The sequence below is a fragment of the Dromaius novaehollandiae genome, chromosome 15 (assembly GCF_036370855.1).
Source record: "Dromaius novaehollandiae isolate bDroNov1 chromosome 15, bDroNov1.hap1, whole genome shotgun sequence".
NCBI classification, from domain to species: domain Eukaryota; kingdom Metazoa; phylum Chordata; class Aves; order Casuariiformes; family Dromaiidae; genus Dromaius; species Dromaius novaehollandiae.
This window is the reverse complement of record NC_088112.1, coordinates 23,181,180-23,195,873: the sequence shown is the minus strand read 5'-3', so window position 1 is coordinate 23,195,873 and position 14,694 is coordinate 23,181,180. Positions and strand designations below refer to the sequence as shown.

The 14,694-nt window shown below is 39.6% G+C and overlaps 1 protein-coding gene across 1 annotated transcript in view; it reads right to left on the bottom strand.

The window, feature by feature from the left end:
• STK32A (serine/threonine kinase 32A) overlaps positions 1–14,694 on the bottom strand; it is an 84,166-nt gene that overhangs the window by 62,890 nt on the left and 6,582 nt on the right. Inside the window, exon 5 of the mRNA XM_026118304.2 lies at positions 4,543–4,638. The gene's annotated coding sequence lies outside the window, so the exon portion shown is untranslated. The remainder of the gene's footprint in view (positions 1–4,542; positions 4,639–14,694) is intronic.

Below are 14,694 nucleotides of genomic sequence, written 5' to 3'. Positions count from 1 at the left end.
CAAAAAATCTTCCCTTATGCCTTTCACCAACAGGCAAACAAGAGAGATGTTCTTTCCAGCAGATTGAATTTCTTGAAACTGTAGGAGCTCCTGAAACCACAGGAGCTCACAGAAAGATTAGGAATGTTAATAACATGAGTTGAGACATAACAGAATTCAACTCAAACTTTTCTGCATCTGACAGGATACTTTAAAGATCAATTCATGCTTCCTGCTTCAATTCTACTTCTTGAAGCCACATTATCTAAACTGAACATATTCTTCACTGCCTAATTAAAGCGTCTGGAGCTCTGTGACTTTGAGAACCTTCTCCTTGAACAAGGTTGAGCCCTGAGTCTGTGATTCACTCTCCTGCCCTTTCACATCATCCTTCTTTTCTAACGGTGCTGCTCTTCTCAAATGGGAAGCTCTCTGTGCACCAAGCATGCTTGCAAGAGAACTGAGGAGAGAAGTGATGCCACCACTAATGTCCACCATTTACACATGGTATTCTCTGCTTCAGGAACTGAGAAAACAGGGAGTCTTAGACAAATTCTGCACCTGTCTGGGGTCCAACTGGCTTTAACAGTGTCACTGAAGATTTAATATGAACGCACCTCCTCAGTCAAAAGCCTTCAGCAAGGCTGGTGCTTAATTGGCACAGCTGAGACTTAATGGCACAAGCTGCAGTGCTTGAGGGAAAGAGGGAAGAAAGAGGGCACTTCTAAGGAGCTGTGGAAGTTTGAATAGCAAAAACCAGCTTATCACATCCTTTTCGCGCACTGTGAATACAGCCTGAACCTTCCCTGAACCTCAGGGATTCTTCTCTGCTGTCTGCTTCTATTGACAGTCCACATAATTTATGCCGTGGCATCAATCTAGGTTGAGTTCCCAGAAGTCGATGGATCTCTCTTTACCACTCTCTGCTCCAGAGGGCTGCACTATAAACTCTCTGGAGGTGTATGATGCTGTTGGGAGAGAGCAATGAATGTCAAATAGAAGACTGAAGTAGTTGGGTGTCACAGCTTTGCCTCAGCTGTTTGTATTACCATGGAACGGTGAATACTGCTTCACAACAGGAGCATCCAGGGCAGATGTTAACAGGCAAGCGACTGGGATAGCAGGGCAAGAGGTGACACAGATCTTCTTTGTTGGGCTGTTTGTAGTAAGAAGCATCTGTAGCCAGTGTCATATGCTACTGGCAATGGTGCTTTTAAATAGGACCAATCAGAAGGAAAGCTAAGTAAATCAGGAATGTCAGTTAACGAATGACACTTGCTGTCAGGCTGCTGATCCTGCCCTTGAGGTACATGGCTTACGTCAGTGCCACGAGCACTGCATTCTTCAGAGCCCTTGAAGACGCTGCCACACAATCAACAGCGGGACAGCCCAGGAATGTAGTGACAATGTGACACATTGATTTAGGGTTGCAGAATGTCAGTAACACCCTGGACCTCAAAATTCTGGTTTAGGAAGGCACATGAGTGTTTGTAACAGCTCATCAGGGCTACATCTTCAATAGCCTCACTTCAGTGAGCGTGTTGACTGCAGTTATTTCCTCCATGCATCTCCCATTAAGGGGTAGAATATGACCAAGAAAATTCCTCCCCCTACAAGAAAAACTGTCACCTTTAGGTAAAAGAGTAGAATACTGAGAAATGGAAAGTGGTTGCACCATGCATAACCCAAGTGTTTGACTGGAGCTTATAGCTCAGCTTGCTCATCTAGATCTTTTAGGGATCATGTTGGTGATCTATTTCTGCAAAGAGTTATCAGAAGTAATACAGCTTAGTATTATTTCACCAGAATGTTAACGAATACAAGGTCTGATCATCAGCAACAGAATGACTCCCTTAAATTAACAGAACTACTGTGCTATGAAGCAAGATCTGAACATTTCCAGGATTTTGCCTCAGAATTCTGAAAACATGTACTGGACAGTATTTCCCACATTCATCACAGTCAGTGTTTTGACCACCTTTGCTAAGCACAGAATTAGAAAGAGGTCTATAACTTCCTTTATCAGCCACCTGTGGTGAAGAAAATACCATCTGCAGGGCACAAAATATTAGGGGACTAGGCAGACCTTAATAAGGCTTCACAGAAAACACACTGCTCCAAGATGGTCTTTTTTTTTGCAGAGTGCTTCACTAGTGGAAACTGGAAAGGAAAAATGCCCAGTATTTGGAATTCCAAAGTTCCTCATATAAATTCTCTACCTAACCCTGTCTACCTCGTTAATCTCTCTTTGAGATTACGTTATCACATGCTCAAGCTAGCAGGGACCATTCAAATATGGACCAGCAGCAGTTAGGTAGCGCACTGAAACTAAACCCTAATAAAAGGCAGGGCTATTGGCTCAGGTGACTCTAATCTATCTGTGCTGTTTTCAGAATGAAGCTAATACCTCAGCTTGGGGCTACACTGAGCTCTGCTGATGTGTCAGCTCAGAGTTCCTGGGAAGTAGAGATAAATATACTAATGCTCTGCTGATGTGTCAGCTCAGAGTTCCTGGGAAGTAGAGATAAATATACTAATGCTAGTGAGGTGCTCAGACTCCATGTTAATGACAGATCTTCAAAGCATTTGAGGGAAAGAGAAAGCGAGTTGTGCCTTCATGGTATCGCTTGCTTCTAGCTTATCCATGGAGCGATACAATCCAGAGCCCCATCCTTGCTTTTCGCTTCCTTTTACTTTGTGCCAATGTGTGTTCATGACAAAGCCAGGATTATGCCCTGACTTCAGATTGTCTATTTTAACTGAAGGAAGAAGTCAATTGGAAACACAGGACTAGTTAAAAAAAACAGAACAAAAGCTTAACCAACTACTTAGCTTCTGTTGTTTTAAAGACAAAGTTCTGGTTTAAAAAGGTAATCAGCTGTTTGAACAAGTACTTTATCATGGTGAAGGACATTACAATTTTTATTGGTGTTTCCAACCACTTTTCCAACTAACCTGAAAAATGAGCGAAAGAGAAACCACAGTGTTAAGGTAGTACCATGGTTAGTGCATCTTCTAAGAAAAGCTCTCTAATACTCCAGCTTCCAACAGCCAGCAGGGAAGGAAAACTTCACTAGACTCACTCCAGTAGCACTCTCTTACACTGGGGAGCCCAGAACTGGACACAGTACTCCAGGTGTGGAGTAATTCTACTAAAATTCCTTCTACCAAACAGATCCATCTAAAAGTGTGTGTGTGGGGGGGGGGGGGGGGGAAGGCATGACATTTACTCAATTTACAGACTCCCATGACCTTTGGCATAGCATGGATAATGGCATCCGCACAGGCTCCTGCTATGCACTATTACATGGCTTGTTCTGAAAACACCTTGGACATCCTTTTCATAACATAATCCAAAGTATCCAGCAGCACAAATCAAAAGGCAATTTTTGAACATACCAATCCCTGCCAGAATTCTTTAGGGTCTGAGTTCCCCTCTGGAAAACACGCTGAATAATAGCTTTTCATACCTGTGATATGTTAGGAATCTTCAGCTAGTGGTCACTAGAATTTAAGACAGAATAGGATTTCAGAATTTGAAGTTCTTCCAGAGTACATGATCTACACAGAAAATGACTAGACAAAAGCTGTATTAATGAGAAGATTAACTGAAGCTCCATATTCCTCCTACAATATTGCTCTTGGTAAAGGGATTGAAAAATAAGTGCTATGTTGCACTTCGCATGAATCCACTGATAACCAATTCAGTGTTCTTGTCAAAGTAAGCACTTTTCTACTACATACAGTCAAAGCACTAGGCTATCTGCTTTATATATTCTGCTCTTGCTAACATGTCATCAGGGTAGAGAGCAGGCTGTATTTGCTTTGAAAAGATCAACTCAGTCCCAAATGCATATGAATACATCCAGAACTGAAGAATAAAAAAAGTTTCATGGATGACTTGTTTATGTTACAATAAAATAGTTCATATTACAGGTTACTTTATAAGGATAAAATGTGCATCATCTGCTGCATGTGTTACTTCACTTGCTGGATTTTTAAAGAAATGACTACATAACACTTGGTTCTAGCTGACTACTTAAGATACTTAATTCAGCAGAAATTGTGGCCAATCAACCACAGAGAGAATCAAAGCAAATCTCTAACTACCAGTAGTCCCTTTACAAAGAAAGGGGAGAGAGTCTCTCTCCCTCCACACCATGCATACTGTCCCTGTGCATTTCAGTTGCATGTACTTCATAAGTTTCTGCATTTCCCCCCTCTGTTACGGCATGCTTATAGGAAAAATTACTTTACTATCTATCGAATCATTAATTGTCACACTTTTCAGGAACGCATCATTGACAGACAGCAGGTTATGCCAGTATCACAAAATAAAACTTAAACCTTCTTCATACCAGTCCTCAGGAAACAAAGGATTTCACACTACAGCAGGGTGATGTTCGCAGCATTTACTTTAGCCATCCTGTGTAGAAATCTATGCTCCTTCAAAAGTTGAGGGAAACAGACACTTCCAGGCAGGAAAGCAAAAGGGTACTTCACTTTCTAAATTTCATGGCCCAAATATTCTATCTGGCAAATATAAACCAAAAAGATTGAAACCTGGTTCTGCTGGCTTCTTGCACACTCATTTTTAAAGTTAGTTTTCATCAGCTGACACTTCCACATGTCTCTGCCACTTGCTGTTCTTTTTGATGTCTGTTGTAAAAAAATAAAATAAACATGTCAAGTTAGGGAGAGGAGTTCTTTCATACAATACCTAGATGTTGGTAAGCTAGGGAGAAGTCAACAGCGTAAGAAAGGCTTATAAAACAGGACTGGAAAAGGAACGGCTAGAGAGGTGAGTCTGCTACAGAGTCAGAAGGATGATGAATGTGAGAGTAAGTGTTGTCAAGAATTAATAAAAGGTACAGGACTGCTACTCCTTAGCAGCAAACAATGAGGTTACTAGAATTCAAGGACAGAACACAGAACTTGGAACACATCCAAACAAGCAATGGAAATGCTGTTCAGAGACCCATAAAGCTACTAGATCCGATACTAGCTCTGCAGAACCGCATCATTCGGCTGCTCTGTAGTGGATCACACTTGAGCTGATAAGCAGTGTGAATAATGTTAATTAGCCTGGGTACAGCAACACACCAAAGTAACCATTCTGCTTTCAGGAATGAGTTAGTTCAACATGGTGACGTGCACTCTGCTCCATGTAAGTACCACCTGAAGTTCACCCTTGCTAAGACACCTCTGGACAGCACTCTGGACCATGATGCAGACATGCTCTTACTCCTTTTCAGACAAACCCCTGTATCCATCCAGCATGCTAAGACCATGGTAAATTGAAAGGATTTTTAATATGAGAAGCATTATGTAATAGATGACAACAGAAAAGCTGTAAAGAATTATCAATAGGTATCGCTAACACCAGGGGGGCGAGGGAGAAGTCAATGGCTGTGCTTTATCAGTATAAATTTGCAATTGCTTTGTTAGTTTTTACTGTAATGTTATACTGCAATACCATTCAGCTACTCATGCTGGAAAAGGATGTATTCAAAACTAAAACAAGTGCAGAGTAAGCTACTACAATGATTAAGGGAAAAGGAAGTTCACTTTCTGAGAATTCATTTTTTAAAAGAGTTTGCCTCTTCTACCTTGTAAAAATGAAGGAGGACAGGATATATGACTGCACTCCATAAATAAATGAGGTGGGAAAACAGCTATTTACAACAACATTGCATAAGCACAGAACAGGGGAAAACGGTCACAAATAAGTTCAGGATATAAATTTAAAGAAGAATTTCTAGCAGAAGACTGAAATTCTGGAACACCAGTCCAGAATAAGGCACAAGATGACAACCTAAGCAGTTTTAAAGTAGAACGTGCTACATCTATAGACAGGATTATGCAATGTGGTTCCTGTGACAGCAGGGAACAGGCTCTACAATTGGAGGAGGTCTCTTTCCATCACACTTTCTGTAACACTAGAACACCGAATCAGTTCTCTTTATGGAACAAAACAAATACAGACAGACCATCATTAGTGTGGAACAGGTGATGTATATTTTCATGCACAGATAAAATGGAACAGACTAGGATACCAGTATCTGACATTTCCTATTACCAACATTTGTAAGGTTTCTTTTTTTAAAAAAATGGTTGTTATTAAAACAGTGTTCATATCATTTGGGATTGCAAATACCCTTGGACAACTAAAACTAAGATTTTACTATCTAAAAATCTAAAAACTAAGATTATTTTACATACAAACCATTTCAAAGTGCTGAATAAATTCTTTCTGTGTACCCACGCCCATATGCCATCCCCATTTATATTTTGCGATCCTGTCTGTGATGACGCAGCCAAAAATAGCTTCATCCAATGCTACATGTTCCAAAAACAAGAAGGGCGGAGGAAGAAAAGCCAGTTGTGATTTTGCTTTTTTTTAAATTAACGTGAAACAAAAGCAAATCAGACTCTTAGATGATAACAGTCTTTCCTTCTCTATTAATAATGTCTTCCCTTTTTTTATTTTGATTAAATAAAATTAAACCACATCAAACACATTCCAAAGAGATCTGGCAAAGCTTTTCTAGGGCTCCTGAAGCTCAACACCAGAGGGATGTTTTGATTCTCAGTGTGAGCCATTACACATCTGAGTTACCAGCTCAAAGATGTGTGAGATTAGACCAACAGATCTATTAACAGGAGGAAGCAAGTAAGCTAATAACTGTACCAGTTCTTCCTCGCTCTCTAACCACACACATTCAGCAGCTCTGAACTGACTGCAGGTGAAAGTGGCATCCTTCCAGGACTTCTCATTAGCTCTTAGGAATTAATAACTGTATCTGTTCTAGTAATGCTAACCTGCTTTTCTGAACATTTTTCACTCAAAAAACCAACAAAAAAATCCAGAAAACATCACACATACATGCATGCATTCACACACACTGACCAAGAAAAACACAGCAGTGATCACATGCATTTATTTACCCATTATAAAAATGATATCCTTTATACCCACAGTTTTTTCCATGGGGGATAAATTCACAGAATAGAGGGCTGAAGAGTGAACATGTTCTAGTCCTACCTCTCCTGTATCTGCACAGGATAAATAGGATGCATTGAAAGCAAGGCAATTGCATTGAAGAGGCAATATACAACATATTCAGTTATGAAAACCTCATGAGCCATCTTCACAAATGTAAAAGGACAATTTTACTGTCTCCCAAACTCAATTACTCATAATACACCTTGCTTAACAGAAGCCCATTCAAAAGTTCATCACAGCTCCTAAACCTGATAGCACTACTTTGCTGCATGTGAACATCAGAAGAGGTGAAAAGACACAAAACCAACATTTCTCAACATCTTTGTGCACAATCACATTTGTGAATGCAAACTGCATGTCAGTAGCACCAGTTATCATAGTAGTCATATCCTAATGTCAGCAGCATTAGTCTGTTCTTTGGAATGAAATAAGTTTCAGAGAAAGTTCAGTTAATTGCATCATTAAGGTAAAGAAGACCAAGGGAAAAATCGGACAGCTCCAAGAGCATGATTTAATTAACTTTTAATATGGTGCTCATTTTTCTTGGACCTCTCTGGGCTTTGTAACATTGATGCAACTCTATAATCCTAGCTACCTCTCTTTCTACCATACGCAAGCACAGGAAAAGCACACTGCTCAAAACAAAACTTTAGAAACAGTGATCCAAAACATAGGTGTTCTTCCAGATGGCTTCTGGAATATAGTGATGTGGTCCTACAGTAATTATGCATATGCCATTCAGAACAACATTCCACCTCTTCAGCTGAATCCATTACATTTACTTTTAATTCCTGTTTATTTTATAAGCTACTATCTTTTACAGAGAAACCCTGGGACAGAGAGTAGGGACAGAAAACAATGAGAAAACTGAAAAGTGGAGAGAATTCAGCATGTTTCATTGCAAACGGGTTAACAGAATTAGACCACAAAAGTCTAATATTACTTTGTGTGCTAGAACCCCTCTCATTCTCTGCCTGTTTTTGCTTTTGAAATTTTGATTAGTATAGAGATTGTTCCTTCACATTTGGAAGGCACACACCTGATGCTCATTGCAATAGCACCTGGACCTTGGGTAAAAGCAAAAACATACAAATAACTGAATACCTTTATCTTATTGTGAAAATAATCATGGAAAAACACAAGGATGTGTTTTTTGATGAGGCAGTCACTCAACTCTGTATCTAATAGTGAGAATCTAAGTTGGGAAAAGTGTGCTTCAGGTAACTCACAATATTTGTAATAAAAAATAGCAGCAAATCTGGCTATAAAACATAGCATGTGCACGATACCTGTGGAGTGGTGACCCTTCTCTTCCCGTTCCCAGAGGACTAGAGGTCAGATGCAACCACCTTTTAGAAAAGTGAAGTGCATCAAATGGGAGGGAACATCCAGGACAAAAAACTGAAACCATGCCATCTCTATACAGGCTACCAGATGGAAACTTGGTAGTCTTTGTATAGGAGGACCATAGGATGGGCCTCATGCCCTGTCATCCTACCTCCTCCATGGATTATGGGATAACAGCAATATCTCATGACATCAAGGTAGGCTCTTTCACAGAGAGGTCACTTTTCAGACTTCCTGACAATTGTCCTCATTTAGAATAGGACAAATAGGAAACAAAAACCATCAGCGAGAGGTATAGATGAATAATCCAGTCCAGATGACTGGGGAGAGGGGGGGAAAAAAAAAAAAAAAAAAAAAAAAAAAAAAAAAAAAAGACCATCTCTGTTGTAGAGTAAAGCCATAAAGGAAGCCTGAACTGGCCCGTTTTTATCCACAGCTGGAGTGGGCTTACAGTGTATATGCAGTCAAATGCTGAAGTTCAGCAATTTGCAGTCCCCTGGGTAATTTACTTATGTGCCCATACCAAAATATGCTTGCATTCTAGCCTTTCAGTTAGTAATTTCCTGACCCTGGAACTAAGTGAGCTGATTTTTCTGTTGTCTGGTTTTGTCTGATCATGCATATTCACCACAAAATGTGGTCTAATACCGACTGTTTTGTAGTAACCCATCTTAGTACTTACTCCTTCGGCAGCCAAAACGCTGAAGGGTAGCAAACATCTGGCTTTTTCATCATGGAGCTGAGCCAACTTGTTACAAGGCTGGTTATCACTGCAGCCTTGCCACATATTCTCACATTCATATCCATATTGCCCAGGAATGTAGTCTACAGATAAGGAAACTAACACACAATTGCATACAGTCACAGCTAAGCATCAGGTACAAGAGAAAGGGATAAGAATAGAGGACAAGCAGCCAGGTGCTTTTGGATTTCAATTAAACAGTCTTAAAATAAAAGAAAACATTTTCAAACACCATGTACATACAGGCAGACTCTTGCACAATCCCTAAGTTCTACATTACCATACTGAAATGATTTTGCAATTCCTAGGACAAAAACAAAACAACAAAAAAAGCAGTGCACATGATCTTTCTGTACAAGCCAAAATGCAGTTACAACAGGCTTACCAGATATAGCCTGGTAAATCTGAGCTCCCAACCTCATGTTGCATGTAAGCAGTCAGGTGGGTATTGTCCCTTCTTGAGACAAGGTGAGAGCTACTTCATTTCTAAGGGAAGGAAGGATTGAGGGCACACTGTCAGGATACAGCTAATCAGGAAGAGCTCAGAGCTACTTCTGTCCATGAGGCCACACAGAGGAGGGTCTCTGAGGACCTAGTAGGCAAGGCAGGGAGGCTTGGAGGGTAGGACAGATCTGCACACAGAAGGCCCAACAGCCTAGGGGAAAGAGAGGTCTGTTACCATCAGCTCAGGAGCTTGGAACACCCAAGTTTAACATCACAAACAAACAAACAAAAAAATAGTACTTTCATTTGGCTTATGTACCCAGTGCATTCAGGACCATTTTGTGTAACAGAGAAAAATACTGTCTTAGTTGAAGTCTAGTTCCCATCCACCCACATCTTGACACAAATCATAAGGAGAAAGGTAACTAGTCAGCAAGAAAGCTTCAGGCAGCTTCCATGCTGCACAGTATTATTTTTTAGATCCTTATTTATTTGTAAGTTGTTTTGCAGTCTGAATCTCAAAAGCTTTAACAGCAAGACTGATCTAGAGTCCTTTCAGATTGAAAATGTATGTAATGTTGAGCTTTTCCAGCAGAATGCCCATAGAAAGTATTCCGCTCAAGCTAACTAGCTGTTTCTGTAGCGACTGGGGCATTTCATACAAGTTTTATTTATTCCAGTAGTTTTTACTTTGAGTAGCAAACCCTCTAACACAAAATAGTACAGCAAACAAAACAGCAGCTCAATTTTAGTTAGCAGGTAACTAGGATAAAATGGCAGAAATCATCTTTCAAAACTAATTCATAATGCATTAAAGGCTGCTTATCAACCTGTTTTTCCAAACCTGTTCTTGCACAGCAATCCATAATCAAGAGGCACTGAGAAGGGAAGGAGAAAGATACTCTGCTCCTTTAATTGACACAGCTCTTCTGACCTCAATGAGCTAAACCAATTTATGCCAATTTATCTAGCCCATAGTGTGCTATCTCTGGAATCTGCCCAAACATTCCTCAGGCAAAATGCATATTCAAGCACAGGCAGGCAGGCAGTATAGAATTAGGCATCATATAAGAACCTGGCTGGATCCAGCCAGAACTACTGCTCATTTTTCTTAGTATCTGCTTGTCCCTCACAGACCTACTGCTGGCATGTGGGACAAGCAGTTGTGAAAGTCCCCCACTTTGCTTGAGCTAAACATCCACTCTGATCTCTCTTAATATCCAAAAGTCTGTTCAAATAAATTAGTGCAGGTAAATACTACTAAAGCAAGTAATCCATCCCCCTCACCACCATTGTTATACAATCAGAAAAGCACAGAGAGTTCCCTTTAAATCGAACTCTTGTGGAACAAGTATTGTGGTATAAATATCCTCTTTCTTTTTAAAGCAGCTTGCATTAAAAAAAAAAACCTATGGAAATATAATTACCCAAAACAACAAGAAAAACAATAAAAAAATTCACAAATGCTCTTGTACTATATTCGATAACATAACAGCAACAGTGCTGAGATCAAGCCTTTATATGAATTAATTAAAAAAAAAGAAACATTTGTACTGAATCCTGTTCATCTACATTCAAACAGGAAATGCTACCCTACTATTGTATTAACTCGTAAGTTGATGTTGGATGCTTTCATGAGTACAATTTAATTTTGTGCTACTATCTATATGCCAATTTCTTCTATAAAAAATTATTACATTTGACTACAGAGAATGCACCTTTAATACAGTTTATGTCACCCTTTTCATTAGAATAATTAACATTATTTGCTTTCTTGTGATAAGTCAATGTAAGAAATCAAATATAAAACAAAGACGACAAGACCTCCACAACAACTGCAGATAATCCTGAGAATCCATACAGAACTTCAAGAAAGGAGATATATGAAAGCAAGCAGAAGTCTTAAAATGTGGATGCAGAAATTCTGCTTTTGTCCATACAAGTGCTTTAAAATTTGCATCCATTTAATTCACCAGATAGATAAAATACACAAAAAAGCTACACAAAACCATTAGTTGGAGCTTTGGCTAGTTCTGAACTGTACCTGAATTCGTAACTTTTGTCAGAACAAAGCTGCATCATCATGGATGCAGCAGTTTTTGAAACAGAGAGACTTGAACTCACTGAGCAACCGTCATAATATTTGTCTGTACTATGGCTTTCCCTCAGTGGTCAGAGAACATTACAGTTCAGTGAAGAAACATGCATTCCCAACATAACTAGTATTTGCATAGAATATATTATCTCTGTAACCTGTTTAAATCACACAAATCATAAATCAGGGCAGCATGGCCTCCTGAATAAATTTTCTATGATAGGGATTAGTATGGTTTCCTTCATACTAAACACACAGCCAGTCTACCACTGAGAGGAGACAGAGGTATTTCCACTACCTTGCAAACAGGCCTGCAGAACACTGCAGAAGACACCGTACAGACACAGTAGCCATTCTGCCAAAGAGGCAGCATTCTCTGGTACAGGGGAAGTGAACTACCAGTATCCATGATCATGTTATTCTCCGTGAAGAAATGAACAAGATAAAGTTAATCCTTGCATACGAACATATTTTTGACACACAAACTAATGCCAAAACTGAAGCTGTCTTAATGATACTACTGTATTCTTCAGCTGGTGTGACAAGAAACAACACTGAGTTTTTTTGGAGAAATAAAATTAAAATACATCTTTTTCTTACTGTATTTTTGTAAATCTGTGGAAAGTGACATAGCTGTAAATGATACCAATGGAGTTACTCTTTTACAGGTGCAGAGGACCTGCCTGAGTATTACTATTCTCCACAGATTTGGGATACCCTGCCCCAAAGCCTTTCTTTCCAAACTCCTTTCTGAAACTTGCATTCATTTGCAGACTTTCAGCCATCTCTACTTATCCTCAAAGGGTAATTTTGCAATGGTCCTGGATGATGCTTTGATACCACCACATCTTGAGTTAACTCTCCAGTCACAATGAACCAAATGTAAAATACAAGTTACGGGATATGGAACAACTTGCATCCCCGAACTGTTCCCGCGTGAGAGATCCCACAGTGACAGAACAGCACCAAGCTCTTCAGCATTAATCCTCTTAGCAGCCTAGGGAGGTTTTCTATTCACCTAAAGCTAGATCTGTTTTCAAGGGTGAAATTCAAGCCCTGGAAAAGACAAATACAAATAAATAATATCACTCACATCCTCAATATACATTGTGAATAGACTCAAATAGTCTGTGCTCTTATGTTGACTTTTTGCCTGGCAGTGAACTGGCATGAGTATAGGAAAAGCTGTCAGAATCAAATTTTGCAGTCAATAGCAAGAACCAAATTCCTCAGTTCCCTTAAAGAACAGGCAATGTTTCTTGTTACTATTCTTAAATAAAATGCCAATGCCAGAACATTCAGCTACAGATCACATTAATTGTAATGTCTTTTCTTTCATTACAAAGACCACATACACAAAAAAACATTCTCATTCCAGACCTCTGTAGAGAGGCAGGCAAGTACTACAATAGTTCTCTTGGGGAAAATGAGGGCAAAACAAATCAGGTAATTTGCCCCAAACCTCATTCAGTAAGCTGAAATCATGTAATTCTCAGCTCCAAACTCAATCCTTTAGCTCACAAATGTATTACCTAGGAGCTCAGACAATCTTCAAAAATAACTAAAACAACTTCAATCACTTTCAGAAGAAATGATCTCTCCAAACACAACAACACGAACCCATTCAGATCCTACTAGGCATGATCCCTCATCAGTCATTATCACAGCAATTTATAGATCTGCTCACTGTGCCTACTGCATTCTGTTCCTGAAACAATATTCTTACTTAAAAAATGAAGAGAAATTTCATGAAATAATTTCATTTTTTCTTATTTCTGGAAATGTCAGTGCTTCTTTGCCCAGGATGGCAGACTGCTGGAACTTTGGCACTATTCGTATTTTATACTCCAAACCAGTCCATCTGCAATCCAGAATCTCACATCAAGAGCCACATCCTAAGCAGCATAAATTGGTGCAGCTCTACCTAGTCTTAAAGGATGTTCTTTACACTCATTTACATCTGGGGTCTGCTCTTCAAAACATTTACTAGATAATTATTGCTATACCATCTGCGTTCTTTATCTGCTGACTTTCCATTTGGCTAAACTCATATGTTTTCTGTCTCTCTGCTGTTCAATCCAATCCAGAAAACTTCACTTGGAATCTAAAAACAACAGCCAATTTTGTCAGCATCAAGGCAGCACAAAATAGGGTGGGATGTAATAATATTTTTCCCAAATTATTAGTATTGTAAGGCTATATTTGACAACACTGCAGGGCAGACAGTGGAAAATAAGTATGTGAAACTTTTTAAGAAGTTCTTCATTCATCGTTCCATTGCCTTCCCACACCAGCACCATTTCATCTGGGCTCCCAACCCACAGATCTGCACTTTTGTATCTTCCACACATCTCTTGTGCCTTCAGCCACTGAGCAGGAGACTCCGAGCTAATAAAATAACAACTAACCCAAGAAATGTGGGCCTCATTAATTTTTCATGTCTAGTTAGAACAAAAGACAGGCAAACTAATGTAAGATCCCATTTATTGTTATCAAATCAAAAGAACACCAGACGAGCAGTGACAAAGTGGGGAAAGAAAAAACTAACTGTAAGGAGCTAATATGAACAAAAAGTCGTATCAAAAAAATCAAGCACAGGCAGTTATTTTCAAGCAGATTTGGAGTGCATTAGAAAAACCATTGCTCTATACACGTATATACAGCAAGCATCTGTGTTTCTGGAGACATACCTCTTCTATAGGCTGAGAAAGCACTGTGAGCACTGCAGAGATGGAAAACAATGCAAGTGCCTGCATAGTGACATAGTGACAAAGTGACAATTTGTCATTAGGGCAGGCAACATGCACAGAGAAACAATCCCTTCCAATTAACTTAAGAGTGAGACAGAAGTACAGTGTCATTCAACACAAGGATACCAGGCCCAGTGCAAATTTTGGGGCTAGCACTCCTGTATCTGAGTGAGGAAAAAAAGATGGTACTCATCATGGCAGACCTTCCTCCCAAGAGGGACAAGCCAGTCCTCCTTCAAGGAAGCTAGTCCAAACAGGGGATGAAGCAGGAGTGCCAATGAACACAGGTTTCTATGGCTCTCCCCTCCCCAAATGGCAGTATGAGATAATG